This window comes from Chrysemys picta, chromosome 4 (assembly GCF_011386835.1).
Source record: "Chrysemys picta bellii isolate R12L10 chromosome 4, ASM1138683v2, whole genome shotgun sequence".
NCBI lineage: Eukaryota > Metazoa > Chordata > Testudines > Emydidae > Chrysemys > Chrysemys picta.
This window is the reverse complement of record NC_088794.1, coordinates 52,327,525-52,354,193: the sequence shown is the minus strand read 5'-3', so window position 1 is coordinate 52,354,193 and position 26,669 is coordinate 52,327,525. Positions and strand designations below refer to the sequence as shown.

Below are 26,669 nucleotides of genomic sequence, written 5' to 3'. Positions count from 1 at the left end.
TTAATGATAACTGCCCAAGACAGCAAACATTACTGAGGTCTGAACATTATTGTGTACAATTTCTTTTCCTCCAATTTGTACTGGATGGCCATCATAATTTCTCTATATGCACGGAAAATAAAATTCAAAAACAAACAAAAATAATATACCACAAAGTAAAAAAAAGTAAAAAAAAAAAACCCACCCCACACTAAATTAAAAAGTTCATCATGCCAGGTATTTAATCAAAGTCAAAATGAATATTTATGTGCTAAAACTCCTTATCATATGCTCTGCATAGCTTGGATTCTTGTCAGCTATCAGTGGCTGTACCTTCCCCTTCAAACCACAATGAGTGGATGGTTATTGGAAAGACAACAAAGACCACTTGAAAACGAGATCAGGCTTCACAAATTGGAGTGTGTTCTGAGCTGTTCCAAGTACCAGTTGAGGACTCTTGGAAATTGTAAGGAAGTGGCCCATTCCCTCTTTATGGCAGGTGTGGCATATGGCAAATGCATTAGCTCAGTGGTTCTGAAACTTTTTTACTGATGACCCCTTTCATATAGCAAGCCTCTGAGTGCGACCCCCCCTTATAAATTAAAAACACTTTTTGATATATTTAATACTGCGGCAGTATAAATGCTGGCGGCAAAGTGGGCTTGTGGTGAGGCTGACAGCTCGCAACCCCCCATGTAATAACCTTGCGATCCCCTGAGAAATCCCAACCCCCAGTTTGAGAACCCCTGCAAGCTGATTTGCTCAATCCCATGGACACTCCTTGCAAAGTTATGGAGTACTCAGTAAAAAGTTGGCAGCTATGACACTAGCACAGCTAACAATGTGCTATTATACATGTATACATGCATAAGTCATGCCACTTGCATAGATCTAGTGTCCTTGAAATTTAACTGTAGTTCTAAAAGGCACAGAGTATCGTCTGAGATTTACTGGAATACAAGCACAGGTACTTAGGCTGTAAAACTCAGAATGAAACCAGAAATGGGTTCAGATATTTTCATAGTTGTCCCACACACCAAAGTAAGTAACAGAAGGGAGAGTGGTGTAAAAAAAGATTACTTAAGTAAATGATTCTCACATTCTAATAGCAATGATTTACTAAAAATAAACACTGATTTTGCTGCAGATCCCTAAGTGGCCCCCTCAAGGATTGAACTCACAACCCTGGGTTTAGCAGGCCAATGCTCAAACCACTAAACGACAAACATTAAGGGTATTTTCCCAAGAGAAAAAAAATGTAGAGAATAGGAATTTGGTAGCATTTCCTCTACCTGCATGCAGTGACTTCTATGATTCAGAAGCCACCAAAACCCTGCCAAAACAGCTGTGTATCTGTGACATTTAGGCCTTGTACGTGATATATAGCTAGTTAACACAGTTATTTGGAACCAAATATTCCCATGTTTGTTGTTCTTCAGATTACATTTTGTGACAGACCCAGACCAGTGGTACAGGAGTCTGGTAGAGGGCAAATATACTGGTTACTGGATGAGTAGTTTTCTGTTTCCTGAGTGACCAGAGAAGGGGCTGCACTAGAGTAATCAGGAACCTGCTAGAACCAGTTAAGGCAGGCAGGCTAATTAAGACATCTGGAGCCAATTAAGAAGAAGCTGCTAGAATCAATTAAGGCAGTCTAATCAGGGCACCTGGGTTTTAAAAGGAGCTCACTTCAGTTTATAGTGTGAGAGGAGCTGAGAGTAAGAGGCATAAGGAGCTGAGAGGAAGTGCTGCTGGAGGACTGAGGAGCACAAGCGTTATCAGACACCAGGAGGAAGGTCCTGTGGTGAGAATAAGGAAGGTGTTTGGAGGAGGCCATGGGGAAGTAGCCCAGGGAGTTGTAGCTGTCATGCAGCTGTTACAGGAGGCACTATAGACAGCTGCAGTCTACAGGGCCCTGGTCTGGAACCTGGAGTAGAGGGCGGGCCCCAAACCTCCCAATTGACCTGGACTGTGGGTTCTTCCAGAGGGGAAGGTCTCTGGGCTATTCCCCAACCCACATGGTGAATCTCTGAGGCAAGAAAATCTGCCAATAAGCGCAGGACCCACCAAGATAGAGGAGGAACTTTGTCACGATTTGTTATGTAAAGAGCAAAAGAAAAATATCATCATTCACATTTTTGTTTAACAAATGCATATGAAGCCTGGGACTGAAATAGGTTTCCTTGCAGAACTCTCTCCATTCTGGTTTTGTATGCATAGTGCCTTTCTATTTTATGGTTGCTCAGAAAAGTTGGCACTGATTATAGTTAAAATGTATATGGGCTTTGCTCACAGATATATGAAAAAGATAGGTCACCTCTGAGGCCTAGCAACCTTTACAATTCTCCTTTTTAAAATATACATTGCAAGTGCATGTATCATGGTAAGTGTTAAGTAGAATGCTATTTATTCCAGTTTGTATCCCCCTAGGGAGGTTAGCTTTGGAATAAATCCACACAATATCTGTTATGAAAAATGATACGTTTGCTGTAATAGTGGTTAATTTCAGAAGAGATGTAGTCATTCTGTGGTTTTCCAAGTCTGACTGGTTCTAAAGCAGTAAGTTTCTTTGGAAGATATGAAGAGTAACTGCTATTTGGATGTTACAGATCCTACTATTTAGGTGATTTATTTGAAGCATAGGCTTTGTCTAACTTCCTCCAGTAGCCACCATTCAAATGTTGACTTTTAACATCTGTAAGTAATGTGACCTCATAGTAACTAACCCAAAAAATAACAGACTGAAGGTTCTGGTGGTGGATGGTCAGAATCATGGACCCTTTGTTGGAGGGAATACAGCCATATGAGCCATGGATCTCATCAGGTGCAGCGTAAGAATTTTATAGCTGCAATGCAAAAAGAAGGGCGAGTCCCATGGACAATGGAGACAATTTAAAAAAGCATATGGGGATGCTTCCAAAGGCAGTGGGTGCCTCGAAGGAAGGCTGCAACTGGAAACCACAGTGGAACCTGTGTGGTCACCATAAAGGAAAATTCCAGTGTCACTACACAATATAGTACACAAGAAGCTCACAGCCATGCAGAGCAGGAGTATCACAGCACATGTAGAGGCCAGTACAACTTGTGTAAGCAGCATCGTAATGGTAAAGAAACCGTCAGCCAAATTACGTATCTGCATAGACCCAAAGCCACTCAACTTGGCATTGAAAAGATGCAACTATCCATTGCCCACAACTGATGACATGTAGCCAGAATTTTCCAAAGCCAAAATCTTTATAATCTGTGATGTGAGGAATGAGTTTTGGGACATAAGCTTGGATAAAGAGGCCAGAGTACTGACAATCTTTGCAACACCATTTGGCCCTTAAAGGTGGCTGTGAATGCCAATGGGCATAAGTCCAGACCAGAGGTGTTCAAGAAAACTCACCAAAGTGCTGGAAAGAGTCCCTGGGGTGAAAATAATTGCGGGTGATATCCTCATTGTGGATGAAGGGAGCAAAGGTACAGAAGCTGAATAAGATCGTGACAGAAAATTGCAAGTTTTCCTACAGGGATGCAGGGACGAGAACATAAAAGAGAACCCAGAAAAAATGGGATTCCAGCATTGGACATATGTTTAATCAGAGGAACTGAAATCAGATCCCAGCAAGATCAAGGCAGTCAGAGATATAAAGATATACCAGCTCTAGTGGATGTGAAAGGGGCACACAGCACTTCATAGGAATGATAAGTTTTCTGTTCAAGTTCTGTTCACACCTGCCTGCAGTAGAGGAATCCATATATCAGCTCACATGGCAGAATGTTGAATGGGACTGCGCAAGTTCCCAACAGCAAGCATGTGACATGCTGAAGCAAATAGGGTGACCAGACAGCAAGTGTGAAAAATCGGGACAGGGGGTAGGGGGTATTAAGAGCCCATATTAGAAAAAGCCAGGAAAACCGCCGACACTCCAATGTGATACATTAGAGAAAAGATTGGGTGTGGAACTTTTGCTGGAGCAGCTGGTCACTTATGCCAGCAAAGCCCCGTTTGGGCTTACCTCTGTTCAGTCCCTAATAAGAGATTTTGGCTGTAGAGCAATTTCATCAGTACACCTATGGCCCACCAGTAATAGTGCAATCAGAACACAAACCCCTAGAGATCCAAAGAGAGTGCAGTGCATGACCATGTGCCTCCAGCGCTACCAGGCAGAGATCAGATATTGTCCAGGACAGCTATTGGTGTTAGCTGACTCCCTGAACAGGACACATGTACCCAGCTTCAGTGAGTTAGGGGAAGGGAATCAGGAAACAGTGCATCATGTTGATGGATTCAATTTTCAACAGTGAAGCTGATGGAAATCAAAGAAGCGACGGGAAAGGCCATCCAACTACAGGCAGTCAAGAGAGTGATACAGACAAGGTGTCCAGAAAACAAACGCCAAGTATAGGGTGACCAGATCGCAAGAGTGAAATATCAGGACACATTGGGCAAGCCGGGGTGGGGGGTGGGGGTGGGGTTGGGGGAGGGAGACACAGGTGCACAGCCCCGACCAGAGCCAGAGGTACACTGGTCTGCCTGGCCCTGTGCTACCAGCGTGCCCCTTCCTGTTGGGGGTGGGCCCATGCTGCGCCACACAGCTCCCCTGCCCAGCGCACCCTGGATCCACTATGCCCAGAGCCCCCCTACAACCATTCCACCACAAATGCACAGTGCTGTGCACACACACCCCACCCAACGCCCCCTGCCCACAGCCCCACCACAGCTGCCCAGCACCCCACACAGAATCCCCCACTCACTAGTTTCCCAATACACACAGATTTCCCCTCCCTCCCTTCTTTCCTTCCTTCCTCCCAGTGCCCTTCCCCACAGCCCCACCACCACAACTACACAATGCTCCACACAGACCTGCACTGCCCAGTGCCCTGACACACACAGATCTCCCCCACTGTCTAGCACCCCAAAACAAAGAAACCTCCCCCACTGCCCAGCGCCCTCCACACCCTCCCAGCCCCGCGCCCCACCACACCTCCCAGACACTCACTCCATTGCACCCTGACCCCTTCCCTGGCCGCACTCACCAGCCCTGCTGGGAGGTCTCTGGCTCCTAGGGTGAGAGCAGCGAGGGGAGTCTCCAGACTCTCTACGTGCTGCGCCAGTCACAAGTGCGAGCTCCGTGGCTCCCATTGGCCGGGAAAAGTGCCAATGGGAGCTGCTGGAGCTGCAGAGCGGGGCTTCCAGGCACCGGCAGCACGCAGAAACCAGGCACTAGAGTATGGCAGGTCAGCTAAGGACCTACCAGCCCTGAAGGCCAGCATTCCTGTGAGAATCTGGCCATTGGAGAGACACCAGAAGGAGTGGAGTAAAGGAGTCAGGAGTGCAGTGACACCCAGGTCATATGAAGTGACTATGCAATAGGGGCAAGTGATCTGAAGTAATAGGGAGACACTTATGAGCTGGCAGACATAACACCCAGAGAGCCTACAGAGATTCTCACAGAATAGAGAGGCAGAGAACCACCTGGAGGCCAGGGAGGAAACTCCACAAAGAGATAGCTAGACTTGGTGACAGGGGAACAAAGAGAAGCCATTCCCAGGGTGGTTGCCTGTTGAGAAGACCAAACTATGTCCAAACCTATGTAACCATCTGATCTCAACATGGCTATGTGCTAGCAACCTTTGGCTGAAGCAACATGAAGTGGGGGCCTGGGCATCAATTATTTGTTTTTAATGTTTATATTATTTTTTTGTAAAATAAGAAAGTAGTGTAATGATCAGTGGACTGGAATCAAAGGGACTATCTTCCCTGCTATTGATAGGACACCAGGAGCAGTTAGGCTAGAAGCAACTCATCTTAACTTGCTTTCATATTCACTGTTGTGACTGAAACAGTTCAGACATGGATTTGACACCAGTAGAGCAAGGGACTCAAACCTGCTTCTCTCACTTTGCAGATGAGTACCCTAACCATTTGGTTGTTCTGGGGTGTGTGCTCTCTTCCGCTGAACAATTTTGAAAGGTCTTGGTTTCATTCTGATGTAGAACAAAACCAAATTCTGAAACCTCAAAATTTGTCACAAAACAGAGTCCTTGTTTTCCAGCCAGCCTTACTCAGCATGAGATATTGCACTATTTTGAGCTCTGTCTAGTTTCCAGGTTGAAATATGATTGGTAGTGAACAAAAGTCATTGCATCTAAGTACAGGTTTATGTGAAACTGGTTAGTGGTTCCTTGAGGAACAGTGTTAGCATAAAAAATGGCATTAATTAGCATGTTCATTTGCAGTCCTAGTAAAGAACTGAAGGATTGTGAGTATGGAAACAGAATTAACTTCTCAACCCTGGAAGAGGTCCCTCTAATTATGAGATTGCCCTATCTGTGTGCCTCAATGTGGAGAAGCTTGCACTGCTGCTCTGAGTCATGCATGTTCTTGTGGACAGAGATTTTCTTTTTTCCAGGTCTGTCAATCCAATATATTTCATGAGCAATATAATTGTCAAAATTGAGGGGTGAGTTACAGAAGTTTTTCACGTGTGAACTGCATGTTTCGCTCTGTTCTGGAATAACAGCATGGGAGAATGAATAGCTAACAATTATTCATGTAGGTTCCCAAACTTTTACATTTGAGTGACTAACTGGCCCCTTCTTGATTTCAAATGAAGTAGTAGCTAAGAGGTTAGGAAAGTTAGTTGTTTTCCAGTGGTTTTATCACAAACTCACTAAAAAGTTGATTAAAAGTTGATAATTTCATGGTTGGGTAGACAAAATTCCAATCTATGCAAGAAAACTTCATTATCAAAGCATTCCATTATGTCTGTATTCTACTTATGGGTTTTCTGCAGGCTGTTGGTCTAGTTCCAGATTTCTTTTTTGCATTATGTTGACATTGTACTTCAGGATAGATGGATTTTGCCTGGCAAAGTTGTCTAGTAAGTACTTCTGTAAGGTGTGACACCACAGTTTGAAAGTGTTTGAAAAATGAGATGGGTTTCATTCTATGAACCTGGCAACCTTTCAGCTATCATTCAGGATGGAAGGTAAATCACTGTTCCCTCTGCACTGTACCTGTTATAAATTTTCTTCTTTCCATTTTCTTGTCTACCAGAAACAACATCTCTAGAAACAAATATCTTTAGACAGCCAAAAGTCCCATTAAACTAGCAGGACTTGCTCCAAGTTAACCTTCTGCACTTTTCTTTCCCATCCCTTGGGGTTTCTACAACATAATTTAGAACTATTTAATGTGTATTCTATTTCTGTAAAGCAACATATGTTCCTTTCTGTTAATTCTTTGGTTTGCAGCTCACACCCCCAATATACTAATGTTTCCTTACTATTGGTGTCATATTATTCTGTACCAGATACGGAGTGGTCACAGAACTTGCTTATACACCTGATATGCTTGTGATGAGATCCTTTAATGCTTTGCCATGTATGGCTAAGGATCCACGAAAGCTTATGCTCTAATAAATTTGTTAGTCTCTAAGGTGCCACAAGTACTCCTATTCTTCTTTTCGCGGATACAGACTAACACGGCTGCTACTCTGAAACCTGACATTTTAAATAATGTATTTTACACACAGTGCCAACTAGTGGCTGAATGGTGTAATACAGGTTAGCATTCCAATACATCTTCCCCTTTAAGCTCTACCTTCCTATCATTTATACTATTATGCTGTCTTTGAAGTTCAGTATGTATCAGTCTCTTAAGTGTATCTACAGTGTACTGATTTTCTAATTACACAACCCGTATGCATAACAACTTGTTCATCTTGCTGCCTATTAGTTTCAAATGCTGGCAGTGGTAGGTTTGGAATCCTCGAGTTGTCACCTTTTTCGGCATCTGCCATATGTAGAGTTCGCTCTGATTGTTCTTTCTGAGGAACAAACTGTAGATGTTGATAGTTTCTGTTGAACTTTCCATTGTCTGCCTCGATCACCTATGATCTGGGCACTAAATTCTTTTTCTTTATGGCAGCTAGAGTTTTCAATCCTTTTTCTCCATCCTATTTGACATGAACATGGTCACCAGGTTCTAGAACTGGCAGTTCTCTAACTAAATGACATTTGTTGTTGCAATAATAAGTCACCTAGATCATAGCTGCTTGCATCTGCGCTGACCTTGTGAGTTTGTTCATATCAGAGTACTTGAGAACTGGAGCTGTGGAGATAATTTCTTTTTAAAGGTAATTTCTTGATTTGGTCCCCATAGTTAAGATGTGTTGGACTTGAACAATTCATTCAGTGGTTTTGTCACTGTAGAAAGGTTTTGTAAGTATCGACCAAGGTAATTTGCCATCCCCAGTACGCATCTCAGTTTTGGTAGGTCGGTACATTCAATTCTTGAATTTATTTTACTTTCTCATTCCATTGTCTGTCCCAAAAACTCAATTTGGGGTAGGCAGAAAATGCATTTTTCCTTTTTTTTTTAAGCTTCAGTCCAGACTGATTGATTAGGCTTAAGACTTTGCTGAGGGTTTTGAGGTACTCTTCCACAGCAGATGCATATATCAGAATATCGTCCATAAAAACTACAACTCCATTTGTGTTCATAAACAGTTCTGCCATCCTTCTTTGGAAAGTTTCAGGTGCACTGATAATCCCAAAAGGTAATCTTGAAAGCAAAATCTCCCAAAGGGTGTGATTAAATGTAGTCATTTTATCACTTTCTGTGGCTAAAAGAATTTGAAAGAATCTCCTTGAAGCAACCAGCTTGGGGAGTACTGTAGCTCCTTTCACCTTGGGGAGGAAGTCATCCAGTGTTTGGAGGATATATTTTTCTCTCTCAACTTCTTCATTAAGTCTTTTAAGATCCACACAGATGCATATTTTCCCATTTTTCTTTATAGCTCCTGTAATTGGGGGCATCATGTTGTTGGCTCGGAGATTTTCTCAATTATGCCAATCTGCTCCATTCTCTTTAACTCAGTTTGTACTTTATGAAGTAATGGGCTAGAAATCCTGTGACGTGTGTGTACACAATATGGTTCAGCATTGTCTTAAGGTTATTTGTACTGTAACCCTTTTCAGAAATCCAATATCTCTAAATATTCCACTGAGTTCTTCCAGCTTTCTCACTAGGCCCATCATGGCTGCCAGTCTGCGGCTGAGAAGGTTGTTTGTCTGTGGTCTTTTGATCACATAAACTCTCAATACATAGCTTTTGTCTTTGTAAGTTGTTTCTGTGGTAAACTGGCTAATACAGTTTAAAATACCTCCAGGACTAGCCAGAGCTGTTTTAGGTGACTTCAGCTCTGGGAGAAGTTAAAGGTGATGGTAAGTCCTTTCTGAGATGACTGTGATGACAGCTCCTGAGTCAATTTTAAAGTCAGTCGTCTTTTCATGAATATTCAGTTTTACTCTCCAGACAGGCTCTATGTCATCGAAAGTGATAGATCCCAGAAACATAGCTCTTGATTGTCAGTAATATTAGTCAACTCCCTGACTGATTTGGTGCGGCAAATAGCAGCCAAATGTCCCTATTCCATGCATTTATTACACCGTGTGCCTCTGGGTGAACGTGCATCATTTCTGGATATTTGACTTTTCCCCCACCCCGTGCATGTAGGCTGGAATTTGTCCCTCTTAGACTGGGTGTTCTCTGTCCTTGCCTTCGGGGTCTTATGATAATGACTTTTAACACTCAAGTGTCTGTCTGAATTTTCTAAGCTAATTTCTGGTTTGTCAAGTTTCTGTAGGTTTTGCTGTTGCACCAGCTCAGGCACTATTGTTGTTTGAATAGCTGTGGCTTGAGTTTAGGGTGACCAGATGTCCCGATTTTATAGGGACAGTCCCGATATTTGGGGCTTTTTCTTACATAGGCTCCTATTACCCCCTCACCCCATCCTGATTGTTCACACTTGCTGTCTGGTCACCCTACTTGGGTTAAATCTCTTCAGTTGTAGCTTCTGTGAAAGATTTTTATCTGTTAACCCAATAACCAGCCTGTCTCTGATATTTTCATGTTTTGCATTCTCAAAATCAGTTTTCAGGCAATGTGTGCAGAGCTCTTATAAAACATTCAACATTTTCCCCTCGTTCTTGAATTCTCTGGTGAAAACATGCTCTTTCATAAAACACATTTCTCTGGGGTATAAAATATGCATCAAACATAGCAACAACTCTTTCATAATCATCTTTGTGACTGTCTTCAGTAAAGTCAAATGATTTAAAGATATGCTCTGCTTGCTTCCCCATAGCATAAATTAAAGATACCCGGATAACTCGAGTTTTTATGTAGTTTGTCTGCAATTCAAAATCTTGTAAAATACTGCTTCCAGTCTGTCCATTGAAGTTCTCTGGAGCATTGAAGAGTGGCATGTTGATGAGATCCTGTGACCTTTTTTGCTTTGTTCCTTCTGTCTGTAAAACTTTGTTGCTGTTTTCTTTCTGTTTCTGTTCTTAGTTTACTCCTGACACCATGTCATGTTCTTCTGTACCAGATAGGGACTGGTCACAGAGCTTGCTTATACACACCTGATGTGTTCCTCATAAGATCCTTTTATGCTCTGCCATATTCATTTTTAAATTCGGTATTTTACACACAGTACCACCTAGAGGCTCAATGGTGTAGAACAGTTTAGGACACTATTAAAATTGGCCTCTTAATGTACCATTTTCATTATTACACTCTGACTACTACCACCAGTTTTATTTTATTCTTTATTGTTTCAGATTTCCAGGAAGGTTAGTAGTGTGGTCTTTAAAATTTTCCAGTTTTTGATATAAAACGATTAGGTAAATAAATACACTGTCAAGGTACTTTCCTTTGCAAGTTAAGGAGCTTTAGTGTTATCTCAGGACTTGGCGTATGGCACTGCACAGGTAATATGCATAATTTGAGATTTTAAGAAACAAATTAATCAGTGCTGAGAGGCTGATGGCAAAACATATTTTTAAAATGTTTAATTTTCTACACTAAAGACACCTTAGTTGGTAAGTAATTTTTAAGTTGCTTCAATCTTTAAACTGTGCTTTAAAGCTTCAGAAATGTGCAGCATTGACATATTTGTCTGCAGGTTTTTAAACTTTTGCCAAGCTTTTTGCATATTTATTAGTTTGAGATGTATATTTATTGTTGCTGTTGGTATAAACCCTCTGCATCTGATATTCATGTTTCCACTCTGGGGTGGAAAAATCCCAGATAAATGTCTAATCAGTCATGTGTCACGCTGGGTAATATGTTAAGGTGGACCAAATTTACTGGTTTCCATAAGTTCAAGTCCCTCCCTCTTAATTCATAGATTCTAGGACTGGAAGGGACCTCGAGAGGTCATCGAGTCCAGTCCCCTGCCCGCATGGCAGGACCAAATACTGTCTAGACCATCCCTGATAGACATTTAATTAATGACCAGGATAACAGTAGGAGCTCTACCATACAACTATTGCATAACTATTTGACTTGCCTTGTGAACCAAAGTGCAGCATTTTTTTGAGTATGTGTTTTTATTAGTCCCTTACTGCAAGTTAAAGAGCAGAGCTGTGAACCTTTGTGGAGTGCACAATGAATTTAGCCTTAACATTTCCAATGTGAGGTCTCTGAGCTGGAGCTGGTTTTGCTTTTTCAGTGTTAGATTTAAACTTTATAGTGATATAAAATGAGGGGGGAAAGGACAATAATACTGTTTTGTATAAAAATACATTCTGACTCTCAGAATGTCCTTCACCTATTTTATCTTTGGGACTTGAATATTATTCTTTTTACGCTGTGCACCTGCAAAGCCAGAGGGTATAGGGCATCCATTATCCAGGTTTGTATATTAATTTTCTTAGTATTTCACTAATGAGTTCCATTTTATATATATATATATATATATATATATATTGTGTGTGTGTGTAATGTTGCACTCCATGTTTTTATAAAAATATGTTTATAAGTGTAGATATAATGTAACTGGAATATGTTTTATGCAAAAGGTCTCTTATAAGGTATCATTACAAAGCTTATAATCTACTGAGTGTGGTCATCCTATTTGTATGAAGGTAGCGTTCTTGTATCTGAAACTAGGAATATGAAATATAACTCTGAGGTCCTATTGTAATTATGCAAGTATGGGCCATTAATGGTGGTTTGGAATCTTGATGGCTCCCATTAACCAGGATAATTGGTTATAAATGGCTCTGTTTATTTGTAAGCCTTCCTGTATATCTGGGTGCCAGCGAGTGGGTAATGAAGTCTCACAGGACATGTGATCATGTCATCTGAACTGGAATCCATCTTTAACCTGGTGCTTTTCCATTTAGAAGAAAGGGGGGAACCCAGAGGGGGACAAAGGATTCCTGCCTGTGCCAAAGATATATAAGGGGGTAGAACAGAACAAAGGGGGCTGTAGTCATGAGAAATCCCCTTTGTTACCACCTGAGCTGGAACTAACAAGAACTGTATCAAGGGAAATGATTGGGCCCAGACTAAGGAGGAGTCTAGTCTGTGAAAGAAGCTTATTGGAACATCTCTGAGGGTGAGATTTACCTGTATTCAGTTTCTTCATGTATTAGGCTTAGACTTGCATGTTTTTGCTTTATTTTACTTGGTGACTTACTTTGTTCTGTCTGTTATTACTTGGAACCACTTAAATCCTACTTTTTATACTTAATAAAATCACTTTTGTTTATTAATTAACCCAGAGTCAGTGATGACTATCTGGGGGAGCAAACAGCTGTGCATATCTCTCTATCAGTGTTATAGAGGGTGGACAATTTATGAGTTTACCCTGTATAAGCTTTATACATAGTAAAACTGATTTATTTGGGGTTTGGATCCCATTGGGAGCTGGGTGTCTGGGTGCTGGAGACAGGAACACTTCTTAATCTTTTTCCAGTTAAGTCTACATTTTTGGGAGTGTGATTCAGACTTTGGGTCTGTGTTGCAGCAGGCTTGCATGTCTGGCTGAACAAGGCAGGGTTCTGGAGGCCCAAACTGGAAGAGAAAACTGGCTCAGAGGTAGTCTCATCACATCAGGTAACAGTCCCAAGGGGGTCTCTGTGACCGAACCCATCACTGTGTGTGTGTGTGTGTGTGTGTGTGTATAGTGAGTGTGAGAGAGAGGCAGGGGGTGGGGTGAGGAGGGAAGACAACACTGCAATTAGACACCCGCAGCTAGCTCGTGCCAGCTGACTTGGATTTATGGGGCTTGGGCTAAGGGGCTGCTTAATTTCAGTGTAGACTTCTGGGCTCAGGCTGGAACCCAACTTCTGGGACCCTCCCACCTAACAGGATCCTAGATCCTGGGCTCAAGCCCAACCCCAAGCCTGAACATCTATACCACAGTTAAACAGACTCTTAACCCAAGCCCAGGTCAGCTGGCACAGACCAGCCATGGGTTTTTAATTGCAGTGTAGACATACCCAGAGTGAGAAAAAGGACTCAGTTACCTCTTGAGTGCACGGAACTGTACTTAGCAGCTCCTCAAAGAATTTTAATCGCTCAATGGTGGATTTATACATTCTCCTACCTAAAGTAGGAGTAGTGGTTAGCAAGACTTGGCTACAATTCCATTGAGGCAATCCAGGGTATATCTACACTGCAGTTAGACACCCACAGCTGACTCAGGCTGTGGGGTTGTTTCACTGCAATGTAGACTTCTGGGCTTGGGCTACAGCCCAGGCTCTAAGACCCTGCGAGGTGCAAGGGTCCCAGAACTCAGGCTGCAGCCCAAGCCTGGAAGTCTACCCTGCAATGAAACTGCTCCACACAGCCCAAGCCCCATGCGCCCAAGTCAGTTGACACAGGCCAGTGTTTAACTGCAGTGTAGATATACTCCTAGTGATCTTAGATTCGATTTTGAAAAATGGCTTCTAATTTTGCATCCCCAAGTTTCTCATGATCAAATGTGTGTTCCAAGGGAATACTGAAAAAAATTGCTTCATAGGCTTTTGTGATTATCGCTAGCACTATGAGGTGAAATATTTACCCTTTTTCACTATGCTCTTTCTTCTGTGTAATGCATTGCTGCAAGGTATACATCCATATATTGCTTAAAGTCATGAAGATATTGTCTGGATTAAAATTGCAACTGGAGTCTAATACACACTTGTCTCCAACAGCTGGATATGGGTAAAGAATGCCAATTTTCCCTCCTAACCTAATATCAGAAATGTTGAGAGGCCTGAGATTTCACAGGTGGTGTCATGTGACATGATGTGATTAAGTTTGTTAAAACCTTTGTAGAAACCAAGAATGGGCATTACAGTTTCGAAGGTCAGGTGAAGTAGTTTATATCTGATTAGCTTTTTATCAGGAGATAGTGTCAGCTCTGGAAAGTAGTAGGCTGTTTGTACACTTTATTCTGCCCAGATAATCCAATATTTGTCCTCAGATGAATCTAGTATATAAAATACATTGAAAGTATACAAGGTGTTATATGTTTTAACATAAGGACAATTCAGTGCATGCTTCCTCTGTTTCTTTGTATATATAACAGGGACATTTTGCACATGAGCCTCAGGAAGAGCGACTTTATGCTCATGGCAGATTTAACTAACAATAATCCCAAAGGACTGTTCCAGCAGCTGGGGATTCTTAAAGAGCAGAGTGATTCCAGCCAGGCCCCTTTCCCAAGCATGTGCCCTTTGCTGGGGAGTGTTATATTGGTGAGTCCTCAGCTGGTTGGGTAAACCAGTTTTATGCTGACACAGATTGGGGTCAAGGATCTGTCTCTTAATTGGTATGTGATGTGTGTCTCTGTGTGTGGGTACATACACCGCAAATCCTAGGAATATCATTGAAATAAATTACTGTAATCATAGGGCTGGATAAGGTATGCATTAACAATTTACGTTTTTTGCATACCTGTTTTCTCAGCTTTTTAATAAAACATGGCTACCTACCAGAGCAACTATTACATCATGTAGCTTTTATCTGAGATGCAGAACAATTCCTTAAAGTAATGTATAGTGTGCCCCAGTCAGACATATGAAAATTAGAAATTTGGAGAAAAAATCATCATGAAGCGAGGAAGAAATAGTAATAACTATTTATATATATAGATATATAGATAGATATAATAGGTAGAGAAAGGTTATCATTTAATATTTAAAATATTGTCAAGAAAAAAATCTTTGCCATTCTACGTTGCACCTTTTCTTTGTTCTTCTAGTAAGCACATAACTATCCTGTAAGTTTTTCATACTGAACAGAAGACGTTGGAACAGTAGAAATCTGGAGAAAAGCTTGCCTAATGGATTGTGTTTCTCACAATCTAGTCTTGTGGGCATTTATAGGTCACATCTGATGAGTCAGTGAAGAAATAGATGTGCGAGAAAGATGAGCCTTGAAGCAAGGTCTAATCCATTTTGTACCTTACTTCCTAGATTTCTCTTGGTGAGGCATCATGTAATCCTGGTTGAGCCACCTCACTCCTCGTTTACTTTTCCCTGTTTCTAGCAGAATTTCACTACATCTGTCATAACTAAACCTTGGGATGAATGCATAATAGCCAGCAAGATGTTATCTCACCTCTCTGTCAGCTTTCACATCTTCACTAGGTGGTTTGCTAGAAGTTTAGTTACTATTACCTCTTATTTGTTGAGTGGCCAGGAATGTGCTGGGCAGCTCACAAAACAAGACAACATTGTCCCTACTCCAACATATGTTGAGGCTATAAAAAAACCTTTGGAGACCTAGAGTTAGCACACTTACAAGTGTTTCTCTTTGAGCTGTCATAGAATATTAACCCCCCTCTGCTCCCCCCCCAGTTGCTGAGAGGTAGCCGATATTGGGGACATACTGGTCAGTTTCCCCTTTGGAGCAAGAATGGATGACATGGAATCAAATTTTTTCTGAGTGTGATTTGTTTATTTACAAAATGTAACCAAGTCCCATTTCCTCGAACAAACAGCACATAGTTAATTGAGTTCCCTTTTGCAGAAACCTCAGGGAAGGCATCGGGGCTTAAGGAGCAACTGTCTTGGGCCTCTGTCTCTCTCTAGAGTCCCACACAAATCTAAATTGCTTAACAAACAGTTTTCTCTCCCTGCCTAAGGGCTTGCTTACACATAGCTAAGCTATATTGATTGTAAATTCTCTATACTGGTGCATCTGTGGCTAGACTAGGGGGTTGCACCGATTTAACTATATTAGTCTAAACTAATGTATTTAAATGGATACAAAACTATGTGTAGACCAGCCTTTGGGCCCTGAGATTTACACCAGGGAAACCCCTCTAGCTCATAACGTCTACTCTAAGACATCAGGCCCCAATTGAGAGTCTGGGCCTCAATTTTCCTTTCCTGCAGCTGCTTTGCAGTACAAAAGAACCTCTGAGCTTTAGCTGCCAGACAAAGCAGAGTATCTTAACCCAAACAATCACCAGTGCCCCCTAATGGGCAAGTCATTAGCACTTTATGGCATACAAGAGCAAATGTGCCATGGAACTTAGACTACCACTCATCAGATCAATGGAAGCATGAGTTTGAAAGAAAAAAATACATGAATTACCCAAGTGCATGACAATGTAAGAAACAACCCTACTGAATGACATTACTATAACACACTGAGAAAATATGTATTCAGTAGCCTTGTAAGTCTGCATGTAAAAGCTTATATCCGACTGTATGACAAAAGGGGCGATGAGCATTGGGGGAGAGTGTGATCGAGTGGACTGGTCCTGTAATTGGTAGCCATAAACTTGTCCCATCTCTGCTACTGACGTACTACATGGCCAGTCATTTAATCCTTGTCTGTTTCTCATCTGTAAAAGGTGAGGTGCTTTTGTAAGTAAGGTTCCAGTTGTGCACCACTACTTAAGTTGCTGAGCACTTAAGCACTTCGGTCTCTCATCTATTTGCGGCTTCTCTCGTTAGGTTCACTCTATATGTGTAAAACAAACACATCTTTTCACATAGATGACTTTCTAATTTCTAAAAAGATTGGGTATTCCAGTTGCATCTCCTTAGAAAATTAGACTACTAAGCACAGATCAGCTGCTGTCACTCAAGGATAATTCTCATGCTGATATCCTCTGTGGATAAGGTTATTTCTGGTTCTATATCAAGCTGAAGCAGAATGTTATCAGCAACTGAATAAATAAGGTACACAAGTGAATGCTGAATAAGTTTAAGTGTAACCCATGTACAAAACTAGAAGGGAAACATGATTCTGTAAATTTTAAATTTGTCTCATTTTCTTTGTAATAGATATTGTTTAAATATACCTCTTGAGCTCTGCATGCCAGCATATGAAGGTTTGCATTATCCCTTGTAAACCTCCCATAAACTGCTTCTGCTAAATGATTTATTATAAATGATTCATGAAACCCAGTAAGAGAAAGCAGGCAAGGCAATCAGGCTAAGGAGGGCAGTAAAGGCTCCAGACATACCCTGAGTTTTTGATGATGGCTAGTTATCTTTTCTTCATGGGTATCTCTTTCCTTCCTTAATATGCGTAGAAAATAATTCAACTCCTGTTGAAGTCAATGACTGTCTTTCCATTGACTTTAATGGGAGCTGAATCTGGTTCTTAAGATTCTGCTTGTGTTGGTCACTTTCCCAATACTGTGCTGTTTGCTTCAAAACCTTTTCACTGGGAGTGGGGGTAGGGGAGAAATAAATCAGAGAATTTCTTAGCTGCAAAGTTTGAATCATGCACATTTCTAAAATGAACTAAAGTCCACATTTAAAATATTGTAAAAACCTGTATTCTCTTCTAAACTGTAGCTATTTCTTCAAGATGTGTTACAATTTTCAAAACTGCTTATGTTCTATTTTCAAAAGTGATTTAGGCTCTTGGGAGTTAAGTGTCATGAAAGTCAGTGGACTTTGGCTCCTAAATTGCTTAGGCACTTTTGAAAATTATACCTGCTTTCTCTTTAGTTTTTGTTCAATTTTTATATTTCTAGTTTTGTTTATTTTCTAATATTTGTTTATTTATTAACCAACCTAGTTATTTTATAAAGAAGTTCTTTGAAATCTGAGTGAGCTAAGTAGTTCAAAGTACCTAGAAGCAGATATGGTTGTCGTCGTTTTTTTATCAATGTGCACAGCTCTGAGGATAATTCATATTAATCTATTTATAATTATTTTGTCCACCCAAATAAAATCTGTGGATAGACAACCTGGGAGGATAAACCCAAGGAATTGAGGATGGATACTAGAAGACTGGGTATGCCACACATAGAGGGTATTCCGTGTCAAGTGTATAATGTCAGCATTGTGATGCATGCTTCATTCATCAAGATTCCATATAAATCTGCTTGTGCCACATACATAAAAAAATAGCAGTTTTCCTGCCATCTTCAGTCTCATCAGCTTCCCTGTGGACCATTTTCAGAGCTCCGTGGAAGGGGGGAAACTTAGGGTTACCATTTGTCTGTATTTCCCCAGACATGTCCGGCTTTTGTGTCTTTAAATAGCTGTCCGGGAGGAATTGGTAACAAGGTTAAAAGGTCTGGGATTTTTCCCCTCTCCTCCCTCCCATGCAGAGTGTGGCTGCTGATTGGGCGGCTGGGCCTGATTGAGCCGCTCCCATTGGCCTCCAGCAGCCAGAGCCCTCCCCTGCTCCCCCTGCTGCCTGCAGCGTGTTTTGCCTACACGTGGACATGGGCATGGTAAGGGGAGTCCCGGGGGGCAGTCAGGGAGCAGGGGGAGGGTTGGATGGGTCCCCGGCCTCCACCTGCCACCCCACCCCCATGGGTCCCTCCCCTCCCTGCCTGCCTCTCCCTTGCCTGCTTGTACTGCCAGAGCCGGCAGCAACTGCTGTCTCCTGCCCCCTTGTCCTAGTGCCCCCCCATCCACTAATGGCAAGACAGGCTGCCCTAATCCTCTGCCCCAGCCCTGAGCCCCCTCCTGTATCATGAACCCCTCATCCTCAGACCCAACCCTCATCCCCCCACACCCTAATCCTCTGCCCCAGCCCTGAACCCACTCCTGCATCATGAACCCCTCATCCTCAGACCCACAGCCCTCATCCTTGCACCCCCTCCTATCCCCAAACTCCCTCCCAAACCCCCTCCCCACACACCCCCTCCTGCCCTCATACTCCCTCCCAAAGCCTGCACCCCCTCCCTTTGCACCGTCTCCCACCCCCAAACTCCATCCCAGAGTCTGCACCCCTCATCCCCTCCTGCACACCCACCCCCTGCCCCAACCCGGAGCCTGCACCCAGTACCCAAACTCTATCCCAGAGCCTGCACCATGCACCCTAATCCCTAGCCCAGGACCTGCACCCCAGAGTTCCTCCCCCCACCCAACCCCCCTCCCAGAGCCTTAGGCAGGTGGGGAGGGGGCGGGTTCTGGGCACCACCAAAATTTCTACAACCCTGCCACCCATGCGAGTGGATAAGGGTCAAGGCAGTCAGGGGACAGGTAGAGTCCTAGGGGGGCAGTTAAGGTGGGGGAGTTCTCAGCAGGGGCAGTCAGGGGACAAGAAGCAGGTGGGGGTTGGGGATTCTGAGGGGGGCAGTCAGGGGGTGGGAAGTGGGAGGGAGTGGATGGGGGCAGGGTTAGGGGAAATATGGTAACCCTAGGGGAACTGTATGGTTCTGCATGGGAAGCATATACTGCAGCTTGAAGAGCTGGAGCACTGAAGCCACTTGGAGAGAACATGAAGGGCTTGCAAGGGAGAACATCAGCCAAAGCCCAGCAGAGCTGGAGCTCTGTTACTGCATGGTTTAAGAGCTCCAGAGGGCAGCCTTCACTCTGTGAAGCATCCTACTGCTGCTGTCCACTAAGATGGTGCCCTTGCTGCTTTTCCACTGCGTGCCCTCTGTTCCCCAGCTTATAGAATGAGTTTGCAATCAGTTCACATTGCTTCATAATTGATACAGAATCCTGTGCAGCTCTGTTGCATATACGAAGCCCTGAAGTACCTTAGATCTATTGTGCTCTATAGTGGACAGGGCCTTGCATATATAGATGGGGTTTTAGCTAAATGTGTATTTACAGAAGGGACTTGTTAACAACATAGCAGTTAAATGCTGATACAAGACTGACACATTTAATATATTTGTCTCTATTACATAAGGTTTCAAACAAAACAGAATATGCAACTAATTAACAAAATTTGAATGCTACAAAACAACATATGTTTGTGAAGGTCTCAACATGCTGATCTTTCTGTGCTCCAGTTAGGAAGTTTAATACTGCAGAAACCATGTTCATGAACATTAGTTCCAGTGTAGAATAGCTTTTGCGTTCAACAATCTTTGCATCCCTTATTACTCACTATTTTTACATAGGTTTTTATTCAAGCAAATGTCTGGGGAATGTACAGACATCATAGTACTATAAAGAATAATGGTGTATAGAGGTGAACAAGAATGTTGCTGATCAGTATCATGTGACCTAGATGGCAACTTGCTCATGGTATATAATGAATAGCAAATAATCAAATGGAAGACTAAATGACTGAGTTTTCTGCTGATAGATGTTTCTGGCTGAAAGGGTGGAAGACGAATTACACGTTAGCTTTTGATATTGCAGTATGTTTGACTGCTGTCAACATTTTGAACTGACTCTCTTTCTCAAACTTACATAAAGACTGGGTAAAGATTTTTTTCCCCCATACCACATGGTGGATTTACATTACAGGTCTGTCGCATCTTACGTGCATTTAACATGCGCGATTTCAACTTTATGCGGTCGGCAAAAACAAAACAAAAAAGAGAAATAACAATTTTAATAACTATACCTGTAGTGCGGACGATTTCGCCTGTCATTGAACTCAATGGAATTTTAGCTATATGCGGTTTTCGCTTTACGCGCTAACCCCCGCGTAAGATGAGACAGACCTGTAATTCTCATTACCACTAATGTGAATTAGTGCACTCATTTATGTTTATTTAGATTTATAAAAACTCCTATAGGTGCCTATCCCATGTGCCTGTTACATACATTTAAATACACAGGGCCAGTAGTCCTGCAATATAGAAAATGCTTGCTAATTCTGCCCTCAGGGATAAATACGGTATCTACCTGCAAATACAATGGTGAGAATAGAATAAATTCAAACCTGTAAGCCCACCCACGTCTCAAAAGCTAGGGAAAACAGATGGTCTTTGTGGTGTGCTTGGAGGGTTGAACAAATTTGGGGAGAATTTGGGAGAATGAATTGCAAAGTCCAGGAGCCCTCACAGAAAATGCCCTGCTGGCAGCTTCCTCTCTCATATCAAGGAACCTCCAGTTTGAATGCTCTGCTGATCTCCACTTCAGCACCATGTCTTGGGGGGAGAGAGGTGCTCTCTTAGTTAACCAGGTCCCAAGCTATATAGGGATAATGCCACCTAGAAATCTATTGGCATCTCAGTTCCAAGAACAGATGTGTAATGTGCTCCCTGGATTACATTTAATGGGCTGCCACATTCTGAGTGGTGTCTTTGCAAAGTCCCATGTAGACCATATTACAGTAGTCAAATTTTGAATACTTGTGTACTGATCACAATGTAAATTGAATTGGTCAGGGCCTCTCTTGTTTTCATAAAATTCATAGCTGAATGATTCACTTTAACTATAATAGAATGCTCCAGGAATGTACAGGTGTTCTTTAAAATAGCTTTTGATTTTTTTTTCTTTCTTTCCTAGAAAGAGCTTGGTCTTCTGTTTTATTTTTTTATTAATCAATGTTACTGACCTGGCTAATGCAAAATTTCTATACAGTTGTAAGCCCCACAATGGAATTAGTTTTGCATAAGTATGTTAATTACAGGTGTCATTTTGTATGGTGACTGATTCATTGTTTTTATTAGAACAACATTGTCAGGGGGAAGAAAATACTGCACTGGAGATTTGTGGTAAAAAATATGGTATGACTGTTTTTTAAAACAACAAAGGAAAAAATAATTAAGACCTCTATGTATGGATGTTATGATACGTGCTATAATTACATGTTCATCTTATACACTGAATTTATTGCACAGACCTTTCAAAATTCTCAGAAAAAATGCACAAAGTAAATGTACATTTACACAAGGGAGAGGTAATTCTTGGATTAGTCCTAAGTGGTGCACAGGATCTGGTCCAAAAGGCAAATATAGCTTAACTGCTTGGTAAGAGCAACGATAATGTAATTAAATTTAACATCGTTGAGGGGTTTGGGGTATTCCCCTCCTCCCTACAACAATAGAATTTAACTTCAAAAAGGGGAACTACACAAAAATGATGAGGCTACTTAAACAGAAATTAAAAGGTATACTCACAAGAATGAAACACCTGCAAGCTACATAGAAACTTTTTAAAAACACTGTAATAGAGGCTCAAACTAAATGTGTACCCCAAATTTAAAAAATGGTAAAAAGACCAAAAAATGACACCATGGCTAAACAATGTAGTAAAGAGGCAGTTAGAGGCAAGAAGACATCCTTTAAACATTGGAAGTCAAATCCTAGTTAGGAAAATAGAAAGGAACATAAACTCTGGCAGGTCAAGTATAAAAGTGTAATTAGGCAGGCCAAAAAATAATTTGAACAGTGGTTAACAGACACAAATACAAACAGTAAAAAAAAAAATTTATGTACATCTAGAAGCAGGAAGACTAACAATCAGTGGGACCACTATATGATGGAGGTGCTAAAGCAGCACTCAAGGAAGACAAGGCTGTTGCAGAGACACTAAACAAATTCTTTGCATTGGTCTTCACTGTGAGGATATGGAGGAGATCCCCACACCTGAGCCATTCTTTTTAGGTGACAAACCTGAGGAACTGTCCCAGATTGAGGTGTCAATAGAGGAGGTTTTGAAACAAATTGATAAATTAAACAGTAACCAGGATCAGATATTATTACCCAAGAGTTCTGAAAGAACTCAGATATGAAATTGCAGAACTATTACCTGTGGTATGCAGGGCTGTCCCTAGGGAGGTGCGGGGCCTGGGCCATAGATGCCCAGTTTCTATCTGCTGGGGGGTGCTCTCCCCCCGGCTCTGCCCAGGCCTTGCCCCCCTTCCACTCCTTCCCCCAAGGCCCTGCCCCACCTCTTCCCGCCCCTCCCCTGCTCCTGTTCTGCTCCCTCCCCTGAGCGTGCTGTGCTCTCACACCTCTCCCCTCCCCTCACACACACCCCAGTGCCGAGTCCAGATGCCGTGAAACAGCTGGTCAGCAGTACGCACTGGTAAGGAAGGAGAGGCAATGATTGGCGGGGCCCGCCTGCAGGCAGGAGGCGCTGGGGGGGAGGAGAACGTTGGTAGGGGGGTTCCTCCTCATACCCTCCCTCCACCCGCCTCCACCTCACCTCCCCAGCCGCCACCTCAGGAAGCGTGGGGCCATCCAAAGCACGGGGCCAGAGGCAGTCGTCCCGATTTGCTGTACCCTAAGGACGGCTCTGGTGGTATGTAACCTATCACTTAAATCAGCCCCTGTACCAGATGACTGGAGGATAGCTAATGTGATGCCTAGCAATTACAGGTTCATAAGCCTACCTTCAGTAGCAGGAAAATTGGCTGAAACTATTGTAAAGAGAGAATTATCAGACATGTAAATGAACATGCTATGTTGGGGAAGAGTCAACACAGCTTTTGTAAATGGAAACTATTCCTCACCAATCTATTAGAATTCTTTGAGGGTGTCAACAGACGTGGACAAGGGCGATCCAGTGGATATAGTGTACTCGGACTTCCAGAAAATCTTTGACAAGGTCTCTCACCAAAAGCTCTAAACCAAACTGAGCACTTGTGGGATAACAGGGAAGGTCCTTTCATGGATCAGTATCTGGTTAAAAGATAGGAAAGAAAAGGTAGGAATAAATGGTCAGTTTTTGCAATGGGAGAGGTAAAAAGTGGGGTTCCCCAAGGATCTGTACTGGGACCAGTGCTATTCAACATATTCATTAATGACCTGGAAAAAGGGGTAAACAGTGAGATGGCAAAGTTTTAAGAGATTCAGAATTACTCAAGATAGTTAAGTCCAAAGCAGACTGCAAAGAATTACAAAGGGAATCCCACAAAACAGAATGACTGGGCAACAAAATGGCAGATGAAATTCAATGTTGATAAATACAAAATAATGCACATTGCAAAACAATCCCAGCTACAGATACAAAGTACTAAATAGCTGTTACCACTCAAGAAAAAGATCTTGGAGTCATTGTGGATAGTTCTCTGAAAGCATGGGCTCAACGTGCAGTGGCAGTCAGAAAAAAGCTAACAATGTTAGGAACCATTAGGAAAGGGATAGATAATAATACAGACAATATGACAATGCCACCATATAAATCCATGGTACTCTCACACCTTGAATATTGCATGCAGTTTTGGTTGCCCCATCTAGAAAAAGATACGAGATTTTCCAAAGGTGCAGAGAAGGGTAACAAAAATGATTAGGATTATGGAACAGCTTCCATATAAGAAGAGTTTAAAATGACAAGTACTGTTCAGATTAAAAAAGAGATGACTAAGAAGGGATATGATAGAAATCATGAGCGTTGTGGAGAAAGTGAAAAAGGAAGTGTTATTTACCCCTTCATATCATAACACAAGCACCAGGGCTCACCCAATGAAATTAAGGCAGCAGGCTTAAAACAAACAAAAGGAAATACTTCCTCACACAAAACACAGTCAGTGCACGGAACTTGTTGCTAGGGGACGATGTGAGGGCCACAAATATAACTAGGTTCAAAAAAGAACTAGATAAGTTCATAGAGGATGGGTCCATCAATGACTATTTGTTGAGATGGTCAGGGATGGAACCCCATCTTCTGGATTTTCATTTGACTGCTAGAAACTGGGACTGGACAACAGGATGGATCACTTGATAATTGCCCTGGTCTGTTCATTCCCTCTGAAGCATCTGGCACTGGTCATTGTTGAAGACAGGATACTATGGTAGATGGACCACTGGTCTGACCATAAAAAATTATCATACTGGTTCTTACATATAGGAATATACCAAGGTTATTCAACTTTCTTAAACAGTGGTTTCCATTTATGCTGAGTTTTTCCACACTAGATAGTTGTGTATGAAGCTCTCATTTCAGAAGAGAGCAGTTGTTAAATATCATGAGTATGTTCGCTTTTATTTCAACTTGGTTTTGAAATAAAAGATGTGATAGTCTGGACATTACTGCTGGCTTTATAACAGCCCAAAAAAGGAAGAGCTTCATGCCATGTGGATTATAACTTATGCAAGCCATATCGCTTTGTTTCTCGCAGATCTCTTCAGGATATTCCTTTACAAGTCCCTTAGTGGTCTTTCTGCACTATATGTAAATTAGTCCTATTCAGAGAAGCATCTTTATAATAAATTTCTTATCTATCTAGATGTCCAATAGAAATCTTTTTCCCCTACTGAATCCTCATCAGAGACTCAACACCAATCAACAATTTAAAAAAAAGTAAGTATCTTCAGTGTTTTTTCAAGTGAGCTGCAATAACTGGTGGATCATGTGACTTTTACTGGGTAGGCAGTTTTACGTCACAGAATTCACAGCCACTTTCTCAGGAAAAGCCTTAGGTGGTGGCAAAAGGTACTGTTTGATTTCCTCTTTGCATTTCTTTCTTTTGGCAGGAATACATGGACTTTGATATCCCTTAAATACTGTGAGCCCAGCATAACAAGAGCTAAACTGTTGTGTAAAAGTTGGACCAAGAAACAGCAAAAATACACCCAGATTGAAAATAGTGTTATGGGACTGCTTTCTATCTAGCTCACTATTATCTGTAGGCTGGCATGAGTGGGAATAAAATTTTGTTGTCTTCCATCATGTAATAGCAACATAACTTATGTTAATGTAATAATTGTTGATTATGAGTGTCTCGCCTGACCTACTTGGTAGTTTCTAAATAAATTTGTATAATTAGAACTCAACACATACATTGTTTACAGCACACACTGTCTAGACACTAAACTATAGAAATAAATAATGTGTAATAACCACAACTGGCACATGATTTATTGATTTGACCCTCTCATGAGATGGGTCTTTGGCTAGCAAGGAATAAAGACAACTCTTTGGGCCCTGATGAAACCCCCAAGTGCTTAATGCCTTGGGAGCTACTTAACTGTCAGGCTTTGAGGTGGTCCCTTGTGGGGGAGGTGCCATGTCATAGATGGTGCATGACCTCTGGGGGGCCAGACAGGTTGGAACTCTTGTACTCTCTTTTTGTGCTCTGGGTGTTACCAACCTCGTCTCCTCTTCTGCCGTGAGTTGAATCAGGGGCTGAGGCCAGAGGCACAGATGAACTGTCGTACAGCTGCAACTCTGGTCCAGCATCTGGGAAGAAAAATGTGACTTATTGTGTCCCGTAACTTCCATAATGTGCTTGTGTGGTTTCCAAATAGAAAAGAAGTTCCCTGCTCCAGGGGGGTTTACAATGTAAATATAGACAGAGACAGACAGAGGGTAGAAGGCAGTGCTACAAAATAGTTTGTGTCTAATTTTAAATGGGACACACAAACTTTTCCCAAATTACTTCTCTGTATATAACTGATACTGTACTCATGACAGGAGCTGTTTTGTTTCTTTAAATATTAAACATGCCTGAGTGTTTTCCTTGGTCTACTTAAAAAAAATACAATAGTAAAATAACAAACCTTCAAATAATGTAGATAATCAAAAATAATTGACAAAAGCCAGAAAATTCAGAGTTAAGGCTAAAACTTTGCCTTGAATTATTCTTGCAGTATATGTGGTATAGCATTGTACAGAGACTGTAAAACACAGCTTCAACCAATGCACAGAGACTTACAATGTTTAATCACAACAGGGCAAATTTCCATCTTATGTACATTTTTAGCTTTTGATTGTTTAAACTAGACCTACCAAGTTGCTTATATGTAGGAATTTTTTGCCTTTAATTAGAATAAGTTCTTTTTGTGTGCATGGTCAAA

The 26,669-nt window shown here is 41.8% G+C and overlaps 1 long non-coding RNA gene across 1 annotated transcript; it reads left to right on the top strand.

The window, feature by feature from the left end:
- Positions 1–1,665: 1,665 nt before the first annotated feature.
- LOC135982735 (uncharacterized) lies at positions 1,666–26,669 on the top strand. The gene is made up of 3 exons (XR_010600280.1): positions 1,666–1,783; positions 25,100–25,173; positions 25,347–26,669. It is a non-coding gene; the product is annotated as an uncharacterized LOC135982735 (long non-coding RNA).